The 19706-nt window shown below is 41.1% G+C and overlaps 1 long non-coding RNA gene across 1 annotated transcript in view; it reads right to left on the bottom strand.

Annotated features, from left to right (window-relative positions):
- Nucleotides 1–2021: 2021 nt before the first annotated feature.
- Nucleotides 2022–19706, bottom strand: part of LOC125451293 (uncharacterized) — a 45814-nt gene continuing 28129 nt past the window's right edge. The window contains exons 2-3 of the long non-coding RNA XR_007247265.2: nt 14653–14716; nt 2022–2187 (exon numbers count right to left, since the gene is read on the bottom strand). This is a non-coding gene — a long non-coding RNA (uncharacterized LOC125451293). The remainder of the gene's footprint in view (nt 2188–14652; nt 14717–19706) is intronic.

Genomic DNA, 19706 nt, shown 5'->3' on the forward strand with positions numbered 1-19706 from the left:
TCAACCCAACAAATCTGCAATGACCCTTTAAGAGCATCCAAACTAGACTCTGCCCCACACCCTATCTCCATTAGGTGTTTTAGTTTTAAATCCATAGCTAACCCACCTAGCCTGCACATCCTTGGACTGTGGGAAGAAACCAGAGCACCCAGTAGAAACCCATGTAGACATGGAGGGAGTGTACAAATTCCACACAGTCACCCAAGGCTGAATAAAACTTGAGTCCCTGGCACTGTGAGGCTGCAGTGCTAACGAATGAGCGATCATGCCACCCATAGCTGCCCAAGCAATGGCAAAATCTGGTATCTGGGTTAGGGGGAGGGGTGCTGAGGTCAGGACGTAGGAGGCTCAGGCCCCAAAATTAAACCCAAGATTAAACCCTGGAAAAGATTTCTCTCCCCTTCTCTGATTTGACTGTCACCTATCATTTACTGCTCCACTATTTCCCCACCATTTCTTCAGCATAAATACAAACATTTCCTATGCTGCAAAATAGTTCTGATGATGAAGGGTCAGTGGACCCAAAACAATAACTGCTTACTTTCACTCCACAGATGCTGACAAACTTGCTGAGTTGTTCCAGAAATCTCTGTTGTTTACTTTTCCAGCATCCACAGTTTTGATGTTTTAATGTCCAGTATAAAAATAAGGATTCAGGTTCAGTTATTCAGGATATCTGTAATACTGTGTACAGTTTAGTCTCCTTTATACGATGATGCAAGTGCATTGGACACAGTTCAGAGAAGGTTCACTATACAGATACTGGAATAAGCAAGTATCTTTGAGGAAGGGTCTGCTTGCTTCCTCATGATTTACAAAGAATGTAGAGTGACTGCAGAAGTATTTAAGAGGCTTAAATGGTATTGACAAGCTGTAAATGGAAAAATGATATTTCCTCTTGTGAGCAAGGCAAAGTGTCGGGAAGACTGTTCAAATTAGGAATCTCGCATTCAGGCCAGATGAGGAAAATTTGAGGGGTTGAGATTTTGGAACTCTCTGCCACTCAGAAATCATTGGAAGCAGGTAGACACTCACTGAATACTTTTAAGTTAGAGCGAGACAGATTCTTATTAGCCAGATGAATCAACAGATATCAGAGATTAGTTGAAAAATGGAAATCAAAATACAAAACAGATCAGACATGATCTTACTGAGTGACAGAGCAGGCTCAAGCAGCCGAATAGCATACTTCTACTCTTAATTCACATGTTTGCAATGCAGACAAGCATGGCATACCATAACAGAGGATGATCTCCAGGCAGGGGTGGCTACAAAACAGCTGCAATTATGCACTCTGGGATCATGCATTATGTCAACTGATGTTATTAGTTCAAGTGCTCATGTTGAGATATCACTAGTCAAATATCACCTCCAATGCCACGAAACCATACGCCGTGGTTAACCACAATTTTGTCGCTTCTTTCTCTCCCCAAATGCTTCTGCTCTTTATTTCAGAAATTCTAACTCATCAAAAGCTTAAGCCTTTCTCCCTCTTCCACCATTCTTCTTTCAACAAAACCATTAGATTTTAAATTTTCCTTCACTCTTTCTCAAGTCTGCCCTTCACCAGAACATTTGTTACATTAAAAACAATGAATAAGTTTCCTGCATCACAACAGCAGTTGCAACTTCGAACATACTTTGTCAGCCTAATTACCTGGACCGACAGAAGTTGTATGAACGCAAGCTGCTCTCTTTAAATTCAAGTAGTTTTTGTTCAGCTTCATCATGGAATCCTTTTACAAGATAGTCACCAAATGAAATTGATACATTCTGGCCCCTTAGAACTGTTTTGTTAACTATTCAAAGACACGCTCATTTGGCTTATGCCTATTTGAGCCACATTTCAGCAAGAAATATTAAATACAAGGCAGGCAATCAATACATTAAATTAATAATCTCAGTTTCATATATTTTAGATTTGAATTATCAATGACAGTTGAGACAAAACACCAATAATGCACTCAGTACTCAAAGTAAACAACTTTTAACACTTTCTTTATGTAACATTGTCTTTTACCTGATCTTTCAAATGTTGAACAGAGCTCCGCAAGTTCAAGATTTGGTTGAAGAGTGGGCTCTGTAGAACAGATCTCAATAAGCTCAGCCTCTCTTCATTTACCGCATCCCTTCTTTCCCGTAGCTTTGCCTGTAACCGTTCCACAGCCAGCAAGGCTCGCTGGTTATCTACAAATGAAAAAAATTAGTTCAAGTGACGATGTCAAAATAATAGTAATATATAGCATGCAATGCTAAGTATATGCAATACACGGGAACATGGTACACAGTCAAAACAGAACAAATGCTTCATCAATGCTTCAAACTGAACAAACATTTAATGAGTTTTATTAGTGTTTTTTTAACATAATTGAAAATTAATGTTGGTATAAAAAATGAGTTGTCTTGATTAAATCACCACTGACAACAAGGGGAAACATGAATACCATTACAAAAAGAGTGGAGTTCTCCAATATTTGGTATTAAGCAGCAAATATGGTACTTTTATTCATTTATGAAATGCTACAAATCAAATAAATGGTTCAGATGATCAACTAGAATGGTACAGTACAGGAGACAATTGTGCCATCATGCCTGTGCTACCTCAAGGACAGCTATCCAAATGTTCCCACTTGCCTGACCTTCCCACATAATTTCCGTTCAAGAATTTAACCAATGCATTTTTCAATGTTACTACTAAATTTTCTCCAATCACTTCTGAACTTGGGATGACAACAAATACAGCACACAAAACAGCAAGCTACTTTACATTGCACCTGTATGTTTTGCCTGTCAGCATAAATCTATGTGCGATGGTTACCAGCTCTCCTGCCATTGAAAAGTTTCACTTCTTTTAAAACAGGTTTTGACTATGAACAATTCTAGCAGACAAATTTTAGACTTTTTTTCAATTTGCCCTTCATAACACAAGAAGCTTTTGTATACTTGAAATAAAAGGAGGTTTGTTAACTTTCTCACACTTGCCAAACAGACAAACAAAACTCTAGCATCTCAGACTTGACTCTCCCTCAACAGCGCTTCATTTTGTTGCAGGCCTCATGTTTCTGAGTTCGGTTAATAGATATCTTGGCTAGAGAGGTCTTGAAATACAAATGTTGCTCAGTCATGGTGATGTTTCTTGAAGTTGATCTGCCCAGAACCAGAATTCTGAGGTGAACTTGAAGCTGGAACAGGTTAAGAGGTTCTTTTTCAAGATACTGTAGTGTGCGGGGGAGTAGGGAGGCAACTGTGAAGCTGGAAGGAGATACAGTAATCAGAAATAGCAAGTTGAAGAAACAGGTCATGCTGGAACAGGACAGGGAGCAAGGAATGCCTGTTGGATTAAATTGCATCTACTTCAATGCAAGAGGGTTGATAAGTAAGGCCGATGAACTCGGGGTGTGGATAGGTACATGGGACTTGGACATTCTAGCCATTACAGAAAAATGGCTAAGGGAGGGACAGGACTGGGAGTTTACTGTGCCAGGGTACAGGCACTTTAGGCGGGACAGAGGATTTTTATTAAGTGGAGTATCACAGTGGTCAGAGATGGAATAACGGAGTGATCGTCCGGTGTGGCTTTGTGGGTGGTGCTAAGAAAAAGGGCATGGTGAAGTTATTGGGGTTGTACTATATAGGTCCCCAAATTGTCAACAGGAATTAGAGGAACAAATATGCAGGGAGATTGTGGAGACTTGCAGGAGAAAGAGAGTTTAGTGGCAGATTTTGATTTTCCTAACATAGACTGGGGCTGCCATAGTGTTAAGGGCTTAGATGGGGTGGAATTTGTTAAATGCGTTCAGAAAAGTTGCCTCAAGCAGTACACAGAGTGTCCAACTCAGGAAGGGGCAAAACTCAACATACTCCTGGGAAATAGGGTAGGATGAGTGACTGATGTGGCAGTCAGGGGAGCACTTTTGGATAATGACCATAGTTCTGGTGAAAGACAAAACTGGTCCACAGGTTCAAGTCTTAAATTGACACAAGGCAAATTTTGATTGAATTAGCCGGGAGCTTACAGGGGTTGACTGCAGTAGTTTGTTTGCAAGCAAAGGAACCTCTAGCAAGTGGGAGACCTTTAAAAGTGTGATAGCCAGAGTTCAAAGTCTAAATGTTCCTGAGAGGGTGAAGGGTCAGGTTGGCAGGAGTAGGGAACCCTGGACCAAAGTGGACATATATGTGTGGAACTGCAGAAGATGGGCAAGGTCCTCAATGAATATTTCTCCTGTGTTTAACCATGGAGAGACACATGAAGATACACATGAAGATTTGGGAACTTGGGGATGTTAGTGGCGATATCTTAGGGACAGTGCGTATCACAGAAGTGATGTTGATATCATTGGAATGCAAGTGGATGAGCCTCCTGGTCCTGATCAGATATATCCAAGAACCCTGCAAGAGGCTAGAGGAACAATTATGGGGGGCCTTGGCTGATATATCTGCATCACTGTCAGGTATGGTGATGTCCTGGAAGACTGGAGGGTAGCAAATGTTGTGCCCTTACTCAAGAAGGGCTGCAAAGAAAAAATTGGGAATTACAGATCAGCAAGCTTAACATTTGTGGTGAGTAAAACACTTCTGAATCTTCTCAACTAAAGAAATACATGTATTTACAAAGACAGAGTTTAACTAGGAATAGTCAGAATGAGTGCATGGGAGATTATGCATCATGAATTTGTTAGAGTTCTTTGATTAAGTGACCAGGAAGGTTGATGAGGGCAGGGTAGTGGATTTTAGTAAAGCTTTTGATAAGGTTCCACATGGTAGGCCACTCAAAGGTTAGATCACATGGAATCCAGGGAGAGCTAGCAAATTGGATACATAATTTGCTTGATAGAAGGAAGCAGGGAATAACAGTGGAAGGATGCTTGCTGGACTGGAGGCCTATGACTAGTGGTGTGCCTCACGGGTTGGTGCTGGGCCCATTGCTGTTTGTTATCTAGATCAATGATTTAGATGAAAACGTAGAAGGCATGATAAGTAAGTTTGTAGATGACACTAAAGTAGGTGGTATTGTGGGCAGTGAGGAAGGTTATCAGAAATCGCAGCAGGATCTTGATCAGCTGGAAACACACAGAAATGGCAAATGGAGTTTAATATAGATCAGTGGAAGGTATTGCATTTTGGAAAAACAAAATAGGAGTTTCATAGTGAAAGGCAGAACCTTACGGAGTGCACTGGAACAGAGGGTCCTTGGAATACAGGTACAGAGTTCTTTGAAAGTGGAGTCACTGGTAGACAAGGCAGTGAAGATGGTGTTTGGTACACTGGTCTTCAATCAGGGCATGGAGTACAGAAGTTGTGAAGTTATGTTGTAGTTGTACAGGATATTGTTGAGGCTGCAATTAGAGTACTGTGTTCAGTTTTGGTCACCTTGCTCTATGAACGATGTTATTAAACTGGAAAGAGTGCAGAAGAAATTTGCAGGGGCTCGAGGGTATGAGTTTATAGCGAGAGGTTGGACGAGCCTCTTCTTTCTTTCTTTACAGCGTAGGAGGCTGAGGGTCTTCTACAAGTGTATGAGATCATCAGAGGCATGGATAGGGTAAATGCACGCAGTCTTTTTCACAGGGTTGGGGAATCAAGAACTAGATGGCAACAGTTTAAGCTAAGAGGGAAAAGAATACATGGGAACCTAAGGGGCAACGTCTCTTTTTAACAAGAGGGTGGTATGCATATGGAATGAACTGCCAGCAGAAGTGGTTGAGGCAGGTATGTTAACAACATTTGGATGAATACATGGATAGAAGGTTTAGAAGGATATTGGCCAAGTGCAGGGGTTAGTGTGCATGGATATTTTGGTCGGCACGTATGCATTTGGGACAAAGGGCTTATCTCAATGTTGTAGGTCTCTATGACTCGGTTGCTTAATGGACTACTGCCGTGATAGTTTCGTTTTCAAGTCTCTCTCTCTCTCTCTCTCTCTCTGAAGGATCCCTGACTGGCAGTCAGGTTGAATTTCTGTTAATATATATTTTAACAGGGAGCAAAACCTGCATGTGAATTCACATGTAAAGTCAAGACATTGTTCAAATATCAGTCTAAATTCTGCTCCCGCCTATTTTTTTGAGAATGTACATCTGCACTTTTACTCCAACTGTCAAAAGGCCTAGTCTATCCAAAACATAAATTAGAAAGACCTTGAGGGATAAGGCATTCCAAAAATGCGAAATACACGGTGTTCCTCAGGAGCTACTGAGACTGTCTTATAAAATGTAGCTTTTAAAAATACATTTACATTCTTGAAAAAGATTCATAATATTGTCATAAAAACCAAAAGAACTGTGGATGCTGTAAATCAGGAACAAAAACAAATCTGTGAAGGAAAACACAGAGTTAACGTTCCAGGTACGGTGACCCTTCCTCATAACTGGTTAACTCTGCTTTTTCCTTCACAGATGCTGCCTGACCTGCTGAGCTTTTCCACCAACTTTGTTTTTGCTTATAATATTGTCAGACCTGTATCAGTGTGATACTTCTCAAAAATTTCATTGTTTAAACTTTTCACCAAGGAGCACAACTTCAAATTCTCCATATAACAGAATAGGTTCTCATGGGCTGAAGGGCCTGTTCCTGAGCTGTACTGTTCCAATTCAATTAGTACTATCCCACCAGTAAATTCTGTCCTGAAGCCTTGCTAAGGCCTACCATGTCCCAAAGTCTGCCAGAGTTGAACATAACATTGCAGATTAATCAGTTCTTCATTAAGTTTTGTTAGAACCTCCATGGTTTGGCGTTCTATTCTTCTGATGGAGTTCAATCCGGGCAAATGCGAGGTGATGTATTTTGGAAGATCAAATTTAAGGGCGAACTATACAGTAAATGGAAAAGTCCTAGCGAAAATTGATGAACAGAAAGATCTGGGTGTTCAGGTCCATTGTTCCCTGAAGGTGACAACGCAGGTCAATAGGGTGGTCAAGGAGGCATATGGCATGCTTTCCTTCATTGGACAGGGCATTGAGTACAAGAGTTGGTAGGTCACGTTGCAGTTGTATAGGACTTTGGTTCGGCCACATTTAGAGTACTGTGTACAGTTCTGGTCGCCACAATACTAAAAGGATGTGGATGCTTTGGAGAGGGTGCAGAGGAGGTTCACGAGGATGTTGCCTGGTATGGAGGGTGCTAGCTATGAAGAGAGGTTGAATAGATTAGGATTATTTTCATTAGAAAGACAGAGATTGAGGGGGGACCTGATTGAGGTCTACAAAATCTTGAGGGGTATAGACAGAGTGGATAGCAAGAAGCTTTTCTCCCCCCCCAGAGTGGGGGACTCAATTGCTAGGGGTCATGAGTTCAAAGTGAGAGGAGGAAAGTTTAAGGGAGTTATGCGTGGAAAGTTCTTTACACAGAGGGTGGTGGGTGCCCGGAGCACATTGCCAGCGGAGGAGGTAGATGCAGACACGTTAGCGTCTTTTAAGATATATTTGGACAGGTACATGGATGGGCAGGGAGCAAATGGACACAGATCCTTAGAAAATAGATGACAGGTTAGACAGAGGACCTCGATCGGCACAGGCTTGGAGGGCCGAAGGGCCTGTTCTTGTGCTGTAATTTTCTTTGTTCTTTGATACAGATAAGAATCCCAACCATTTTAACCACATACTCTTGCCACCTTCAAAAGATCAATGGACAAGTATTTGTGGGTCTCTTTGCTGCTGTTCTTGTCAAAATTATACCAGGTAGTTCACATTAGCACTCATTGTGTACTAAAATACACGCACATTTCTCTGTATTAATTTCATCTGTACTGTGTCTGTCCATTTGACCAGTCTCAATCCTCCTGAATTCTATTACTACAGATCATTTATCACACTTCCAGACCCTAGAGAAACATCCTCTAATTGGAAAAGGAGATACTCCCTACTACTTTCTGTCTTTAAAATAATTTTCTATCCACAGTCACCAACTCCAAGCCAACTGGCTTAAACTTTGTTAACAATTCAGCTACGGTAATACTTTATTCAACACAGTGGGCGGCACTGGTACCGAGTGGATCAAAAAACCATAATTGGAGTTGGGTACAGGCTTCCAAATAGCAGTCAGGAGCTGGGGTGCAAGATACACCAGGACACAGAAAAGGTGTGTAAGAAAGGCAAAGTTACAGTGATCATGGGGGATTTCAATATGCAGGTAGACAAAAAAAAAAACAGGTTGGTAGTGGATTGCAAGAAAGAGAGTTTGTGGAATGTCTACGAGATAGCTCTTTAGAGCAGGTCGTGGAGGAGTCCACAAGGGACCAGGCAATACTGGATTTAGTGCTGTGCAAGGAGGCAGACTTGATAATGGGAGCTTAAGGTAAAGGAACCCTTAGGAGGCAGTGATTATAAGAAATTTACTCTGCAATCTGAGAGGGAGAAGGCAGAATCAGAGGGAACGGTATTACCTCTGTAGTCGCCTTCATTCAGCTATATAAGGGAGGAGCTGGGCAGAATTGACTGGAAGAGGAGCTGAGCAGGAAAGACAGTGGCAGGAGTTTCTGGGAGTAATTCAGGAAACGCAACAAAAATTCATCTCCAGGAAAAAGCAGCACTAAGTCAGTCAGGCGTAGCATAAAAGCAAAACAGAAAGCATATCATGTGACTAAAGGCAGCAGGAAACCAGAGGACTAGGAAATTTACAAAGGCCAACAGAGGGCAACAAAAAAAAAGGAGGGAGAAGATTAAATTCGAGGGTAAGCTAGTCAGTAATATAAATGAAGACTGTAAGAGTTTCTTCTGATGCATAAAAAGGGCAAAAAAAAAGACAGCGGCGCAAAAGTGGGCATTGGACCACTGGAAAATGACGGTGGAGAGACAAAGAAATGGCTGAGGAACTGAATAATTATTCCACTTCAATCTTCACTGTGGAAGACACGAGTAATCTCCCAAAAATTCAACAGAGTCGGGGGCATACCTGAGTATAGTGGCCATTACCAAGGAAAAGGGGCTAGTGAAACCGATTGGCCTGAAGGTTGAAAAATCACCAGGACCAGATGGACTACGCCCCACAGTTCTAAAACAAATAGCTGAAGAGACAGATCACCACTAATGCCTGCACGTTCAGGAATCGCTAGAGTCAGGGAGGCACCTTTTAAGCATGACAACCATTTAAAAAGGGAGGAAGAAAAAAGATGGAAAGTTACAGGCCAATTAGCCTAATCTCAGTTATGGGTAAGATTTGGGTCCATTGTAAAGGATGAGATTTTGAATATTTGGAAGTGTATGATAAAATAGGGCAAAGTCAGCACGGTTTCATCAACAAGTGGTCATGCCTGACAAATCTGCTAGCATTCTTTGTGGAAGGAAACAGCAGGGTAAACCACCGACAGCCAATGGATGTTATCTATCTGGACTTCAAGAAGGCTTTTCTTGATAAGGTGCCTCACAGGAGGCTGCTGAGTAAGATAAGGGCCCATTGTGTTACAGGCAAGGTGCTAGCACGGAAAGAAGATTAGCTATCTGGCAAAAAGCAGAGAGTGAGGATAAAAGATAATGAAATGTGAGGCTGGATGAACACAGCAGGCCCAGCAGCATCTCAGGAGCACAAAAGCTGACGTTTCGGGCCTAGACCCCTCACATTTCATTATCTTGGATTCTCCAGCATCTGCAGTTCCCATTATCAGTGAGGATAAAAGGTTCCTTCTCAGGATGGCAGCTGGTGACAAGCGGTGTTCCACAAGGGTCAGTGTTGGGACCACAACTTTACACTTTTTTTTATATAAAAGATCTAGATGAAGGAACTGTGGGCATTCTGGCTAGGTTTGCAGACAATACAAAGATAGGTGGAGGGACAGGTAGTATTGAGGAGTTGGGAGGCTGCAGAAGGATTCAGACAGGTTAAGAGAGTGGGCAAAGTAGTGGCAGATGGATTACAACGTGAGGAAATGTGAGGTCATGCACTTTGGTAAGAAGAATAAAAGCACTGGCTACTTTCTAAATGGGGAGAAAATTCAGACATCTGAAGAGTAAAGATACTTAGGAGTTCTAGTCCAGGATTCTCTCATGGTAAACTTGCAGGTTGAGTCACTAGTCAGGAAGACAAATTGCAATATTGGCATTTATTTTGCGAGAACTTGAATATAAAAGCAGGGATGTCCTCCTGAGGCTTTAGAAGGCTCTGGTCAGGCCACATTAGGAGAATTGTGTGCAGGTTTGGACCTCATATCTCAGGAAGGACTTCCTGGGCCTGGAGCAGATTCAGATGAGGTTCATGAGAATGGTCCCAGGAATGTAAAGCTTAAAATTTGAGAACTCTGGGACTATACTCATTCGATTTTAGAAGGATGAGGGGAGGGATCTAATTGAAACTTACAAAATATTGAATGGCCTGAACAGAGTGGAGGTTGGGAAAAGGCTTCCATTGGTAGTAGAGGCTAGGACCAGAGGGCACAGCCTTAGAAGTAAAGGGAAGTCCTTTTAGAACAGAGATAAGGAGAAACTTCAGCCAGAGTGATGAATCCATGAAATTCTCTGCTGTGGAGGCCAGGTGGTCGAGTACATTTACGACTGAGATAGATGGGTTCTTGATTATCAAGGGTTATAGGGAGAAAGCGGGAGAATGAGGCTGAGGAACCTCTCAGCCATGATTAAATAGCAAAGCAGACTCAATGGGCCGAATGGCCTAATACCTGCTCCTATGCCTTTGGTCTTATTCTCCCCGTGTCTGCATGGCTTTCCTCTGGGTGTTCCGGTTTCCTCCAAAAGTCCAAAGATAAACAGGTTGGGTAGATTGGCCATGTTAAATTGCCAATAGTGTTCAGGGATGTGTAGATTAGTTGGGTTATAGGGGGATGGGTTTGGGTGGGATTGTTGTGCCAAAGGGCCTGTTTCAATACTGCAGGGATTCTAAGATTCTATGAATACCTTTTTAAAATCCTATCACAAGAACAGCTTTCCATTATTTTCAGTCAAATTAAAATCAAACAACTTGCAGGTAATGAATCTGTTGACTTTTTTAATCCAAGTGCCAATCATTTTGCTTTGAATTATTGTCTCTCAAAGTTACCTCGTCAACATTAGTGTTGTAGTGGCTCGGTTCATTCCACTCCCTTATTTTTCAGGGAAATAACATTGCCAATACTTCAATCCACTGGGGTACCATATTCAGGAACACTGTAACCAGAGCTCCACAATGTCAACTTTCTTTCCCTCAGTTAGGATACATTTAATTCAAACTAGGTAGCCTTTTTACATTAAGTCACGCCAACAACTTGGGTGCATGCCTTATTTGTATCTTTTCCAACACTGGTACTACTGCTTGTGCAGTTACATTGGTAGCATACTAATAGTTACTGAAGACCAAGGCAAAATACTCATTTAGGACCTTAGGTAGGCCCTCTGCCTTTTAAAGCATAACTCATTTCCATTGCTCTGTAAAAGGGTTTACTGTCAAACAGCAGAACATCAGCACTGTAGTGACTGGCGCTGTGGATATGTTGACACTAATTATTTGTCAACTTGCCCCACACAACACTCATTACCATTTTCTGGCAACTGAAACACATTAAAAAGCTACTTATATTTTACATTCTACTGCAGTAGGTAGAGATAATTGAAAATAATCAATCAATGCTGTGTACTTAATATAATTTCCTACTGTTGGTAATGTAGTATTACTGTGCCCACTTTGACCTAGTCTCTATAATTGGAATGAATGAAGGTGCTGTACAAAACGCAAGTGAGACCACATCTGGAATACTGAGAGAAGTTCTGATACTTTCATTTGGGATAAGACCGGATTTTCATTGCAGATAATTCAGAGAAGGCTCAATAGGATGAACTCCAGAAGGGGCAGAGCAAGCCTGGGCCAAGTCCCACGGCAAGGACAATGGCTAATTCTCAGAATGGCAGCACAGCCAATTCCTGGATGGAGGCCAGCATGCGGAGGTAACGTAGCCTTGTGTGCTGGGGCCTGCAGTTACATATTGGAACCCTAAGTACTTCTGGTCACTTACCATTCTAGACCTTTTCTACTGTTTCATGCTAATCTTTTCCTACTCTAAGACTTGTACCTAGATACTTGTACTCAAGATGGCACCATTAAAGGCAACCATTGTAAAGCTTTTTTACTGTACTTCTGTACATGGGACAAAAAAAAAGGATATTCTATTCTATTCTTATAAGCAAAGGTCAAAACAGGTTAGAACACTACTCAATGGGAGTTTAAAAGAAAGGAAGTTGATCTCATTGAAACCTAGAATTTTTAAATAGGTTTGAAGAGGTAAATACTGGAGGATGCTTCCCTTTATGGGAGGATCTACGGCCAGAAGCACAGCACCAATGTTAAGGGGCACCAATTTAAGACAGAGGGGAAGAGAAATTTCTTCTTTGAAGGCTAGGAGTTTTTGGGAACTCCTTGCAACAGAAAGCTTTTTTTTTGAGGGAGGGGAGTTGGGTGGGTGGCGAGTTGGGTGGGTGGCGTGAGTGTCCTTGTGTATATTAAGGCTGGCATAGATTTTTGACCAGCAGGGGATTTCAAGGGTTAGGGAAAACTTACAGCAAACTGAATGCAAGGAGTGTCAAAGCAGCAGTGATCTTACTGAATGGCAGAGCAGGGTAGAGGGGTGGAACATACTACTCTTGCTCCTATTTCCTGTTACTCTGTTACTCCTGTTACATTGCAGCCAGTTTATCTCGGATTCAAATTCAAGAAAAAAAAAGTGACAGCACAGTATTCCATCTACTTCTCCTACATTTTATTTTCAATTTCAAGCTCGGCTTTCCCAACCTGGTGAAAAAAATTGAAAACTGGCAAAACAGTAGATAAGCTGCAGAGCTGGGCTGAGAGATAGCAAATGGACTTTAATGCGGACAAGTGTGAGGTGATGCACTTTGGCAGAAGTAACCGGAATGCAAAGTACTGGGCTAATGATAAGATTCTTGGTAGTGTAAATGAGCAGAGAGATCTCGGTGTCCATGTACACAGATCCTTGAAAGTTGCCACCCAGGTTTACAGGGCTGTTAAGAAGGCATACAGTGTTTTAGCTTTTATTAATAGAGGGATCGAGTTCCGGAACCAAGAGGTTATGCTGCAGCTGTACAAAACTCTGGTGCGGCCGCACTTGGAGTATTGTGTACAGTTCTGGTCACCGCATTATAAGAAGGATGTGTAAGCTTTGGAAAGGGTACAGAGGAGATTTACTAGGATGTTGCCTGGTATGGAGGGAAGGTCTTACGAGGAAAGGCTGAGGGACTTGAGGCTGTTTTCATTAGTGAGAAGAAGGTTGAGAGGTGACTTAATTGAAACATATAAGATAATCAGGAGAGTTAGATAGGGTGGATAGGGAGAGCCTTTTTCCAGGATGGTGACGCCGAGCATGAGGGGGCATTGCTTTAAACTGAGGGGTGAAAGATATAGGACAGATCTCAGAGGTAGTTTCTTTACTCAGAGAGTAGTAAGGGAATGGAACACTTTGTCTTCAATGGTAGTAGATTCACCAACTTTAAAGTACATTTAAGTCGTCATTGGACAAGCTTATAGAAGAACATGGAATAGCGTAGGTTAGATGGGCTTGAGATAGGTATGACAGGTCGGCACAACATCGAGGGCCGAAGGGCCTGTACAGTGCTGTAATGTTCTATGTTCTACAATTCCTGACTGCTTAAACCTAAGTTAATGTGAATGTTATACGTGGTTATGAACACTTTCATATTTAATCTTTTTTGCCAATTTGAGTGTGATGGATTGGTGATAAAAGCATTGACCTCTTTGAAGGAGGAATGCAATGCAAAGACAATGAAGTTTTTACCTTTCTTCAAAAAAAAAAGCAAGGCTTTTCTTGGTAATCACCTCTTTTACTGGAGACTACCTAATTGGGCTTACAACTCTCAGGTTCCAGATTCTGCTTTTGATATTACAGGGAGTAGTTTGTGATAAGTCTGCTGAAGATAGATCTAAATTGGGACAACTCTACTGTTTCTCAAAAAAGCTACATTGCAGATACACATTGTGGTACCTGGAGCTCTTACACAAGAAGCCTCAAAAGGGGTCTGTCTATGTTTCTTGCACTATCTGCAATTGACCCCAGCAGGAATTACATGTGTTCAGCAACATGTGCTGAATAGCAGACTGACATATGGCAGATACGAACAACTCCACCTTTGTCCTTTTAGTCTCCAAGATCAACTGCCTAGCAGTTTTTTTTTAAAAAAGTGAATCTCTACAAATAAAGGATTCAATCCAATTATGTTAGATGTGTCTGGTAAATTAGGCATCTGAACCAATTTTTGAATTTCCATTGTTGAAATTTTCTTTTTATAGCGAACCATGAAACCAGGTTGATAGCTTTACTTTCTAAGTTTAACATAGGGAAAACATACGATTGACCATAATGGAGGATTGGGCAAAATATTTGCTCCACAGATAACAGTATATTATGTACTGACTAGAAAAAGGCACCACACTCTTCACATCTCGGTTGTAACATTACGATTGTGTTTCTTGAAAACCCTTTCCTGCAGACCACCAAATAACAAGGTGGAGTTTATCTATACATTACACTGCATTTAGTTCAGTTCAATAGATTCTTCTGCTTGATCAACAAAACTTAATGCTGTAGAAATTGTATCGGCACCTGTTTTGGGAGTAAAGGCACATATTATTACTTAGAAGGATCAATTTAACTGCCAAATCATTCTCTCAACTAATAACTGAAGGATAACTGAACATTATTCTTACCCAAGCCATCCAACATGTTCCCAACTGAAGGATGAAATCAAATCCCTCTGGTGTCAAAATTTTCCTAAAAATTCAAAAGAGCACAACATATAAAGAAAAACATTCCAAGTATATTTACTGCTAATGTGTTGTACTCTTTAGGTAACATTGTTAAACAAAACTGAGCCAGTCGCATTAGTAACGAATTAGATGTCAATTTTAATTTTAAACATATTCCTTCTTCTGAAAAACAGTACAGAACCTTATTCTACCCTATGGGAAGCAGGCTTCAAAACTGGATGCAGTTTTAACTATGAGTTTTGAGAAGGAACATACTTTCTTTAAAAGAAACCTTAAAAAGGGCACGTTACATCAAATAGATACAATTCTGCTATACTCTCCAAATTCTATACTCAACAGAATATCATAGCTTACCAGGGAAGAGTACGTTTCCTGTTCCCTGCACTAAATTATGGGACAAAGAAATGAGTCTGCAAAAGCCTCTTTTGGGCTGAGTAAGGAGTGGTATTGGAGAGATAATTCCTCGCTTTTTATTTAAGGATCACAGTTTGGCCTGTCATGGTTGCCCAGTTGATAAAAGACCTCATGCCCTTAAGCTCGTAATCAACAATGCGGCGTCACGTACTGTCTAGTATCTTTCGGCTTCACTTTTGCGCTTCAGGAACATAAATGGTCATCACAAAAACTTGAAAACATTGTGAAACCAGGTTGAGGCAATATTGCTTCAGTGTACCAATATTTGGTGCAATCCAGCAATACAAGCACATTCCTATTTGGTCATTTTTTTTCCTCACGACCCAGTAAGAACAAAATTCAAATCACCTCGTGCAAATGATCCATTTTTGCACAAAATCAAAAGCAGGAGGCAGAGGCTTAAAGAACTCTCTACATTAGGCAGGAGTCATCAGAATTGGGGATTTGATCTCCCAAATGCTACTTCAGGAGAAACCATATACGTGTAAAGTCCACATGTGAAGTATCCAGGTGTTATATCTTGCAAAAAAAATTATTCCAAACACACCAGCGTATTTTACATGGTCAGGATGATAGCTTTCAGCCATCAGCACTGCTTAAAAACATCCAAAATCTTCAGAGCATTACAAACAACAGGAAGACTAGCAAGAAAAAGAAAAAAATAAAATCAGTACAAAATGAGAGGCATAAATAGACAAACAGCTAGAAACAAATCGCCTTCCTCTAATTTTAAATCATCCTAGGATTTACCGTTGGCTAGAAAAACTTAACTGGACAAGTATAAAAGACAGTCTTTTCTTGAACTTGTTATTATGTGGTTAACTGAAGCAAGAACAGGAAAAAAAAATTAAACTCAAGAATTGCTGGATGATTGTTGCACATTTTGAAATCAAACAACCTATTACTTATTGCAAGTATCACTTACAGACCAGTTTACTCAAGCAGCAAATTAAAGTACAGCTTGTAATCGAGCTGCAGCCAAAGGCAACAAGAAGGTAATTATGAGTTAGTCACTAGTCCATAGACCATGGCAAAGAACTTTGTCCGCCAACAACTGATTGAGCTGCGAGAGAACCAACAGCCTGGGGGTGTGAACAAGGTAGTAAGAAACCTCCAGATCTATTTCCAATTCAGGACGTCTGTCCTCTGAAGCAGAAGCCAATTTAAGCCTGAAGAAACCAGTTTCTTTTCTTCAGCAGTTGAAGTAAGCTACAACTTTTGAACTGATGTCAAAAACCTTCACTAACTAAAAGCAGCTACCCCGTTCCTCTTGCCAACCACTGGAAGCAGAGAACATCAACCCAGCAGAATTGGTCTGACTAGGACGAGAATAATTGCAACTCTGAACTGTCTCTCCTCCCATCCATGTATATGTTTTGAATAAAACGGCGAGTTTATAAATGCAATTATAATTTTAAACAGCAAAGTTATTTGTGGACAGTTCATAATTATTTATCTGTAGTTGGGGTCTATTTATGTGTAACAAATAACAATTCTTGTTGAGTGTAGAAAACTAAATCTGTTTCTGTCAAGAGAGAGTAGGAACTGCAGATGCTGGAGAATTTGAGATAACAAGGTGTAGTGCTGAAACATCAGCCTTCCTGCTCCTCTGATGCTGCTTGGCCTGCTGTGTTCATCCAGCGCTACACCTTGTTGTCTGTGTTTCTGTCAACTTGGGTCTAAAAGACAAGTAACTTGGGAAATTTTACATATTTCTCTAACATTCTAACCTTTGAGGACAACTCTGGAAATGGCAGGGCTCGATTTCCTAGCACACTACCGTTATGTGCCATGACAACAAGCCACAAATACCATAACTTCAAGAGAGTGGATAGTTTCAAGTGAGTGAGCGATTCATCTCTTAACTCACTGAAACTTTGCCAACACTGACAATTCATAAGGGATGCAATAAAATGTTCTTAACATGCCTGGATGACTGCAATTGTAACAATCTGAAGTTTAATACCATTTTGGAGAAGGCAACCTATGTAATTTGCAACCCGTATCACAAAAAAATTTCAATGCATCCAGCAATGGAGCAACATCTTAAAGCTTCTTCAACAGCACCTTTCAAACCAACTACCTTTAACATCTAGAACAAGGTCAGCAGGCAGATCTCAAAATTTCCAAGCCATCATCCTGACTTGGAACGACACTGCCAACCCTTCAGCACTGGGTCAAAATGCTGGAATTCCCTAACAAGTAGGGCTGCTGGATTACCTACAGTGTATAGAGAGCAGTAATTTAAAAACATTCACCATTACATTCCTAAGGCATAAGGAAGTTAATACTGGCCTTGCCAGTGAAATCAGCAACCCATGAATGAAGAGAAAAAAAAAGATTGAAGGCAGAAAAAAAATATAAATCACAGGAAAGGAGGAATACAAACTGAAGGTTGGGAAGGAGGGTCAGTGATGCACAAGCTAGGGAAATAGGGAGATAGAAAGAATTGTGAATGCAGGGTCATTAAATTATTTGAAGTCGGAAATAGAGAAGACTCCTGTTACATAAAGGAATCAAAAGGTTATAGGGAGGACGGGAATATGGAATTCAAATCAAATCACAATATCAGCCATGATTTTAACCAAACAGCACAGCAGGCTTGAAGGGTCAAATAGCCTTCTTCTGCTCCTAATTCATATATTTGTATGTTTAATAAGGTATTGACTGCAAGCAGTCTCATTCCTTATGAACAGCTCAGGGTTCATAAAGCATTAAAACTAAACCTGAATAATGAAACCATCAAAAAGTTAGTTCAAGACCAGAAATAAGGCAGATAGGAATTATAAAAGGCCACATTATTGTGAAAGCCATCATCAAGCATACATATACAGGAATACACTGGCATTGTCAGCTTACATCACTGGCATGCACTCGGTGACAGCCATTTTGGCATCTAAACAAGATGAAGAATCTGAGAAGAGGGGCAGCAGCTGAGTGGGGGAACAGTCTTGCTCCAGAAGTGGGCAATCATGGCAACAGCTGGAGATGGCAGGACTATCCTGGCAGCTGAGGTGACTCAGTGCAGACATTGCTAGGGAATACTGGCTCTATTTTGTCAGCCCGAGACTCTCCCACCAGGCCTCCACCATTCCCAGCCTGAAATTGCCAGTGGTGCATAAGCATGCCCCATTATGGCGAGCTGCCATCACTGGTGCATGTGCAGATACAGCCCAACTTATTTTAGCATTATGGGTAATTTCTCCAGCAATGAGAACAGCGTAGCAGTAAGATGATACAGCCACGGTTGATTCAGAACACGAGATATCTTCAAAGGCTCAAGAAGTTAACATTAGGTGGCTGACAAGGGTGGTCTTTAACTCCCATGACATCAACTAGAAAACTCAATAATTGCCTTGAAAAGACAATTGTTATGTGGCAATAAAGGCCTTGACGACATGGTCCCTTGGGCCATCCATTGCAAATGAAAGGCATAGTGAAAGACTTCAGAGAAGCCTCAGTGCAACTGGCTCTAAGAGACGATCTATATTAAATACTCATGGGTAGTTTAAGGTGGTAAGAAAACACAAGACAATGAAACAAAAGCACCTTTCACAGCGTGGAGCTGGAGGGACACAGCAGGCCAGGCAGCAGAGGAACAGGAAAGCCAATGCCTCAGGACGGGACCCTTCTTCAGAAATGTCCATTTCTGAAGAAGGGTCCCAACCCAAGGCATTTGCTCTCCTGCTCCTCTGATGCTGCTGTGTCCCTCCAGCTCCACACTTATCTCTGACTCCGGCATTGACAGTTCTTACTATCTCAGTTCACATTTCAGCTGTCCTGCTCATCCAACACAAGTGCCTTCTTATTTGGTATTACATAAGCAAAGACACTGACAATGTTATCACATTTACTACGTAAATTTTACAATACAGTATTAAAATTATGTTCAATCTAAAAACTGATTCAATTCAATGACAATAGATAAGAAAATAAAGATGTGACTAGGGCAAAAGACGGCAATAAAAAAAAAATCGATAGGTTAAGCGAGTGAGCAAAGACGGAGCAAATGGAATTTGCTTGAATTTTTATTCCTGCTAAAATGGACATCATTGAGATGAAAACCTGTAGAGTTCTAAAGATGCAAAGGGGATCTGGGCATCCTTCAGTACCAATTGCAAATTAGTTTGCAGGTACAGCAATTAGGTAAGCTAACAGAACTTTGTTTCATCATGACAGAAACAGAATACTTTTCAGTTATACAGGGCACAGTGAGACCCTATCTGGAGTACAGGAGTAAAAGGCAACTCTACTGAAACATACAGGATGTCAGAAGGGTCTTTACAGAGTTGGTGTGGAGAATATGTTCCCTCTTATGGGAGAATCTGGAGCCAGGGGTTTCTGTTTATCACCCACTGGCTGCATATCTAAAACAGACGGGATGGATTTTTTTTCCCCCTTCAGAGGGTTAAGTTTTGGGAAGTTTCTTCCCTACAAAGGTGGTGGAAGCATAGTCACAGAATATTTAGAAGGCAGAGGAAAACAAGTTTCGTTAAGCAGAGGTGAAATATTATCAGGGTAGGCTGGACTGCAGATTTGAGGTTACAATCAGATCAGCCATGGTTTTATTGAATAGTGGA

Source organism: Stegostoma tigrinum, chromosome 3 (genome assembly GCF_030684315.1).
Source record: "Stegostoma tigrinum isolate sSteTig4 chromosome 3, sSteTig4.hap1, whole genome shotgun sequence".
Taxonomy (NCBI): Eukaryota; Metazoa; Chordata; class Chondrichthyes; order Orectolobiformes; family Stegostomatidae; genus Stegostoma; species Stegostoma tigrinum.